Raw genomic sequence first — 7,699 nt, forward strand, 5'->3', positions numbered from 1 at the left:
ACTACTAGGGAGGCTGTATATTAGTTTCACCATGTGGACCAGGATGGTCTTGATCTCTTGATCTCATGATCTGCCCACCTCGGCTTCTCAGAGTGCTGGGATTACAGGCATGAGCCACCTCGCCTGGCCCAGCTAATTTTTTTTTTTTTCTTAAATACTGCTGTTTATTTATTTACTTTTAACATGGAGTCTCACTCTATTGCCCAGGCTGGAGTGCAGTGGCATGATCTCGGCTCACTGCAACCTCTACCTCCCAGGTTCAAGAAATTTTCGTGCCTCAGCCCCCCAAGTAGCTGGGATTACAGGCACACACCGCCATGGCCTCCCAAAGTGCTGGGATTACAGGCGTGAGCCACCACGCCCAGCAAAGTATTGCTCTTTTAGAATTGGTGATATTGCTGTCAGGCCTTGTCCTTTCACTCGAAAGACTTCCTTAGGAGAAATTTTCTTTTTTTTTTTTGAGACGGAGTCTCGCTCTGTCGCCCAGGCTGGAGTGCTGTGGCCGGATCTCAGCTCACTGCAAGCTCCACCTCCCGGGTTTACGCCATTCTCCCGCCTCAGCCTCCTGAGTAGCTGGGACTACAGGCGTCTGCCACCGCACCCGCCTAGTTTTTTGTATCTTTTAGTAGAGACGGGGTTTCACCGTGTTCGCCAGGATGGTCTTGATCTCTTGACCTCGTGATCCGCCCATCTCGGCCTCCCAAAGTGCTGGGATTACAGGTTTGAGCCACCGCGCCCGGCCCAGGAGAAATTTTCAGAAAAGGATTGCTGAGCTGAAGGGTGCAATACTTTTACAGCTTTTGAGATATAATACCAACTTTTTTCCCATTTAAAAGGAAATATATGTTTGCCAGTTTCATCATAACCTTGCTAGTACTGGCTTTTATACTTTTTTTTTTTTTTAGTAGTGGGTAGGGCATTTTTGTTAGTTGGAGAGGTACATTGGTCTAGACTTCTTAGGTTTCAGGTGGAAGAAATATAATTTTTTTTTTTTTGAGACAGAGTTTTGCTCTTGTTGCCCAGGCTAGGTGCAATGGTGTGATCTCAGCTCACTGCAACCTCCCCCTCCTGGGTTCAAGTGATTCTCCTGACTCAGCCTCCCAAGTAGCTGGGATTATGGGCACCCACCACCACGCCTGGCTAATTTTTGTATTTTTAGTAGAGATGGGGTTTTGCCATATTGACCAGGCTGGTCTCAAACTCCTGACCTCAGGTCATCCACCTGCTTCAGTTTCCCAAAGTGCTGGGATTACAGGCGTGAGCCACCATGCCCGGTCAGAAATATAATTTAAGCTAGATCCAGAATAGGATTTTGGTTAGTGGAATAGGGAAGGATGAAGATTTATGAAGCATCAGATACAGCTGGGCTCAGGCTTAGATATGGCCATGACTCTGCAGTGAAGAAATGGCCATGGGTATACCTGACTTTGATCGCTGATCACTCCAGCTCTGCAATCCCAAAACTATCCCAAGGAAGCCCTTTTTTTTTTTTTTTTTTTTTTTTTTTTTTTAGATAGGCTCTCGCTCTGTCACCCAGGGTAGAGTGCAGTAGCACGATCACGGTTCACTGCAGCCTTGAAATCCCAGGCTCAAGCCATCTTCCTATCTCAGCCTCCCAAGTAGTTGGAATTACAGGCATGTGCCACCACACCCAGCTAATTCTTAGTTTTGTTTTTTTTTTAAATAGAGATGAGGTCTCGCTAGGTCTTGAACTCCTGGGCACAGGTGATCTACCCGCTGGCCTCCCAAAGTCCTGGGATTACAGGCATAAGCCGCCATGCTCAGCCAGCCAGGGAAGCCTTTTGATTGCCCCCTCCTGGGTCATGCATTCATGATGATAGGGGAGGGTAAACTGTCCTGGACAGCCCCAAACAGAGCCCCAGGAAACCTCTTAGGTCCTTGCTCCTACAAGTCAAAGTTAAGGGGGCTGAAACAAGGAATTACAACATGGCATAAACCAGGCAATGACAGAAATCAGTGGAGGGTACTAAAGTTCAAAGTATAAGAGAAGGAATCATTAGCTTTTGAGCAGGGCAGCTAGGGAAGAGTTCACAGAGCAGATATGCATTAGTACTGGCTCTTTTGCCAGGGACAGACTACAAATTCCAAGTGGATGAAGCAATTAAAAAAAAAACTTGTTGGGCTCACATAAGTGGAACATCATAGCTGGGGCTTCAGGTATAGCTGGATCCAGGGGCTCAAACCATACTTCCCTTTCCACCAAGTACCTCCCTTGTCTTGTGCCTGCTGGATTCTTTCTGCGGAAAGCTTCTTCCAGAAGACAGAGCCTGAGGGGTGCTGGACTTTCCCTTTAACTCTCCAGGAAAGAGCTCTTCTCCCTCCCAGTCCTTGGTATCCTTCCCAGGGGAGAATCTCCTTGGCCTTGGTAAATTACGTGCTCTTCCTTTCACCAATTCCTGTAGCCAGGGGGATGGGGAACTCTGACTGGCCACCCTCACTGTTGAAACGGCAAACATAAAAACTGCAGTAACCACTGGCTGCCACAAGGGGACACCCAAGCAGAGGTTTCAACGATGAATAGGCGTTTGCAAGTTGTGCAAAAGAAGAAAGACTGCCTGTAGAAAAGTCTAGAAAAGTCAGAAAAGATGACCCAGCATGCAGTCTGCTGCTACTTTCATCGCCATGTTGATGCTGGGACACCTCATAGACCCTATTTCTTTCCTTTTTTTTTTTTCCTTTTTTTTGAGATGGAGTCTCACTTTGTCACTCAGGCTGGAGTGCAGTAGCACAATCTCGGTTCACTACAAACTCCGCGTTCCGGCCTTAAGTGATTCTCTTGCCTCAGCCTCCCCAGTAGCTAGGACTACAGCCACAGGCCACAGTACCCAGCTATATATTTTTTTGAGACGGAGTCTCGCTCTGTGGCCCAGGCTGGAGTGCAGTGGCGCAATCTTGGCTCACTGCAAGCTCTGCCTCCTGGGTTCACGCCATTCTCCTGCCTCAGCCTCCCGAGTAGCTGGGACTACAGGCGCCTGCCACCACGCCCGGCTAATTTTGTTTTGTGTTTTTTAGTAGAGATGGGGTTTCACAGTGTTAGCCAGGATGGCCTCGATCTCCTGAACTTGTGATCCGCCCGCCTCGGCCTCCCAAAGTGCTGGGATTACAGGCATGAGCCACCGCGCCCGGCCGCTTTTTCTTTTTTGAGACAGAGTCTCGCTTTGTTGCCCAGGCTGGAGTACGGTGGCGCCATCTCAGCTCATTGCAATCTCCGCCTCCGGGGTTCAAGCAATTCTTCTGCCCCAGCCTCCGAAGTAGCTGGGATTACAGGCGTCTGCCACCACGCCTGGCTAATTTTTGTCATTTTTAGTACAGACGGGGTTTCACCATTTTGGCCAGGCTGGTCTTGAACTCCTGACCTCAGGTGATGCACCCGCCTTGGCCTCCCAAAGTGTTGGGATTACAGGCGTGAGCCACCACGCCAGCCTAATTTTTGTATTTTTAGTAGAGACAAGGTTTCACCATATTTTCTTTCTTTCTTTCTCTTTCTTTCTTCTTTCTTTCTTTCTTTCTTTCTTTCTTTCTTTCTTTCTTTCTTTCTTTCTCTCTCTTTCTCTTTCTTTCTTTCTTTCTTTCTTTCTTTCTTTCCTCTCTTTCTCTCTCTCTCTCATTTGTTTTTTTTTTTTTTTTGAGATGGGGGTCTCGCTCTGTTGCCTAGGCTGGGGTGCAGTGGCACAATCTCGGCTCACTGCAGCCTCCACCTCCCAGGTTCAAGCAATTCTTCCAACTCAGCCCCCCAAGTAGCTGGGATTACAGGTGCACCACCACGCTCAGCTAAGTTTTGTATTTGTTTTAGTAGAGATGGGGTTTCACCATGTTGGCCAGGCTGGTCCCTAACTCCTGACCTCAGGTGATTCACCCTCCTCGGCCTCCCAAAGTGCTGGGATTACAGGCATAAGCCACTGTGCCCGGCCTATTTTAAACTTTTTAGTAGAGATGTAGGTCTTATTGTTGCCCAGTCTGGTCTCGAACTTCTGGCTCAAGTGATCCCTTCCCACCTCAGCCTCTCAAAGTGCTGGGATTATACGTGTGAGCCACTGTGCCTGGCCTGGCTTCCTCTTGTAAGACTCCCTGGGCTTTCTCAGATCTCCAGAGCCCACTCTACCTGGGTGCAGTGCCGGTCAGAAGGATCAGGGAATTCGGATTTCAAACTGCTGGGCTCAAACGATCCTCCCGCCTCAGCCTCCTGAGTAGCTGGGACTACAGGCATGCTCCACCATGCCCAGCAGGAAAATCTTCGAGGAGTTGAGCAAGGGTTCCCCAGTTCAGCTCTGAGAGGCATAGGGTCCTTACAGCCAGAAGTTCCTCACCCTGGACTTGGTAAGAAAAGGCTCTCAGGGCAGTGCTGAGACTCAGGAGGCTGCGATAGGAGGAGTCACTTTCCGAGGTCCCCTATTGCTCATTTGTAGGCCTGAAAGTCAAGGCATGTGGCCAGGGGATGGAACCTTTGATATGCACTTAGCTAAGCCTCTTCTAGGAACTCAGGCTATAGTCCTGCTTGCAAGTGTGTGTAACTATAGGCATGTCACCGTGGAGAAGTAAACTATTCAAATAAATGCCTATGTTTAAAGCTACCATAGCTAATACTTGATGTAATGGGTTGAGTAGTACCCCCTAAAAATATATAGCCCAGCTGGGCATGGTGGTTCATGCCTATAATCCTGGCACTTTGGGAGGCCAAGGTGGGAGGATCTCTTGAGCCCAGGAGTTGGAGGCTAGCACGGTGAGGGCAGGGCAACAAGCAAGACCCCCATCTCTACAAAATTTTTTTTTTTTTTTTTTTTTTTGAGACGGAGTCTCGCTCTGTCGCCCAGGCTGGAGTGCAGTGGCGCAATCTCGGCTCACTGCAAGCTCCGCCTCCCGGGTTCACGCCATTCTCCTACCTCAGCCTCCCGAGTAGCTGGGACTACAGGCGCCCGCCACTGCGCCCGGCTAATTTTTTTCTATTTTTTAGTAGAGACGGGGTTTCACCATGGTCTCGATCTCCTGACCTTGTGATCCGCCCGCCTCGGCCTCCCAAAGTACTGGGATTACAGGCGTGAGCCACCGCGCCCGGCCTCATCTCTACAAAATTAAATAAATAAACAAACAAGCTGGGCGTGGCGGTGGCATCTGTGACCTGTGTGCAGTCTCAGCTACTCGGAGGCTGAGATGGGAGGATCACTTGACCCCAGGAAGTTGAGGATGCAATAAGGCATATAGCAGCACTATACTCCAACCTGGGCAAGAGTGCCCGAGTCGCAACAAAATTTACACACACCCCACCCACATATATCCAAATCCTAATCTGCTGGTAGCTGTGAATGTGGCTGTAATTGAAACAGGGTCTTTGCAACTTGATATACAGTGAAGTTCATTTGTTTGTTTCCATTTTTAGGGATTTCTTTTGATTTTTTCTTTTGACTTTTATTTTTAATTATGCTTCCAAAGTTGAAACTAGACAACAAGGTACATTGAAAGAAGTCTGGCTTTCATTCTTATGTTTTCATCTTGTTCCCTTATTCCCCCAGTTTTGTTACTTTTTTTTTTTTTTTTTTTTTTTTGAGATGGAGTCTCACTCTGTTGCCCAGGCTGGAGTGCAATGGCACTATCTCAACTCATTGCAACCTCCTCCTCCCGGGTTCAAGTGGTTCTCCTGCCTCAGCCTTCTGAGTAGCCAGGACTATAGGCACACACCACTATGCCTGGCTAATTTTTGTATTTCTGTAGAGATGGGGTTTCACCATGTTGGCCAGGCTGGTCTCAAACTCCTGACCTCAGGTGATCCACCCACCTTGGCCTCCCAAAGTGCTGGGATGACAGGCATGAGCCACTGCCCCGGCCTAGATTTTGGTTCATACTTCTTTTGTTTTTTTTGTTTTCGTGGTTTTTTTTTTTTTTTTTTTTTTTGAGACAGGGTCTTGCTCTGTCACCCAGGCTGGAGTGCAGAGACAGGATCACAGCTCACTGCAACCTCTGCCTCCTAGGCTCAAGCAGTTCTCTCTCTTCAGCCTCCTGAGTAGCTGAGACTTCACGCACAGTCACCACACTCAGCAACTTGTTTGCATTTTTTGTAGATTCAGAGTTTTGCTGCTGTATTTCCCAGGTTGGTCTCAAACTCCTGGGCTCAAGTGGTCCAGCCACCTCAACCTCTCAAAGTGCTGGGATTACAGGCATAGGCCACCGTGCCTGGCCTGGCTCGTTCTTTTCATGTTTCTTTCTTTTTTAAGAGTCTCGCCCTGGGGCCCAGGCTGGAGTGCAGTGGCACAATCTCAGCTCACTGCAACCTCTACTTCCCGGGGTCAAGCAATTCTCCTGGGATTACAGGTGCCCACCACCATGCCTAGCCAATTTTTTTGTATTTTTGGTAGAGATGGGGTTTCACCACGTTGGCCAGGCTGGTCTCAAACTCCTGACCTCAGGTGATCCGCCCACCTTGGCATCCTAAAGTGCTGCAATTACAGGCGTGAGCTGCCGTGCCTGGTCTTTACGTTTCTTATTTAAAAATATAAGCAAATTGGCCGGGCACAGTGGCTCATGCCTGTAATCCCAGCACTTTGGGAGGCCAAAGTGGGCGGATCACCTGAGGTCAGGAGTTCGAGACCAGCCTGACCAACATGGAGAAACCCCGTCTCTACTAAAAATACAAAATTAGCTGGGCGTGGTGGCGCATGCCTGTAATCCCAGCTACTCGGGAGGCTGACGCAGGAGAATCGCTTGAACCCAGGAGGTGGAAGTTGCGGTGAGCCAAGATCACACCACTGCACTCTAGCCTGTGCAAAAAGAGCAAAACTCCATCTCAAAAAAAAAAAAAAAAAAAAAAAAAATATATATATATATATATATATATATATAAAAGCAAATTTTGTTCATGTGCTTGGTGTGGTAAAAAATATATATATATAACCCGGGCGCGGTGGCTCAAGCCTGTAATCCCATCACTTTGGGAGGCCAAGACAGGCGGATCATGAGGTCAGGAGATCGAGACCATCCGGCTAACACGGTGAAACCCCGTCTCTACTAAAAAATACGAAAAACTAGCCGGGCGAGGTGGCAGGCGTCTGTAGTCCCAGCTAATCAGGAGGCTGAGGCAGGAGAATGGCATAAACCCGGGAGGCGGAGCTTGCAGTGAGCTGGGATCCGGCCACTGCACTCCAGCCTGGGTGACAGAGCGAGGCTCCGTCTCAAAAAAAAAAAAATATATATATATATATATATATAAATAAAATATGCAAATATATAAACACATACACATGCATATATTTCTCTTTGAGCACACAAAAGATGACATATTGTAAAAACTGTTCTCTACCTTGGTTTTTCTCCACTTAATATATCAAGACACCATTCAATGTCAGTATATGAAGACTGTCTTCATTCCTTTTTATAGCTGTATTACTCATCATGTGGTCGCATTGGGTTTCTTTCAGTCTTTTGATATTATGTATAATGTCAATAAATAGCATTGGTCATTAAAAAATGAGGCTGGGCACAGTGAGTCACGCCTGTAATCCCAGCATTTTGAGAGGCTGAGGTGGGTAGATCACCTGAGGTCAGGAGTTCGAGGCCAGCCTGGCCAACATGGTGAAACCCCGTCTCTACTAAAAATACAACAATTAGCTGGGCATTGTGGCGTGTGCCTGTAATCCTAGCCACTCCAGTGGCTGAGGCAGGAGAATCCCTTAAATCCAGGAGGGAGGGA

Source organism: Chlorocebus sabaeus, chromosome 6 (genome assembly GCF_047675955.1).
Source record: "Chlorocebus sabaeus isolate Y175 chromosome 6, mChlSab1.0.hap1, whole genome shotgun sequence".
NCBI lineage: Eukaryota > Metazoa > Chordata > Mammalia > Primates > Cercopithecidae > Chlorocebus > Chlorocebus sabaeus.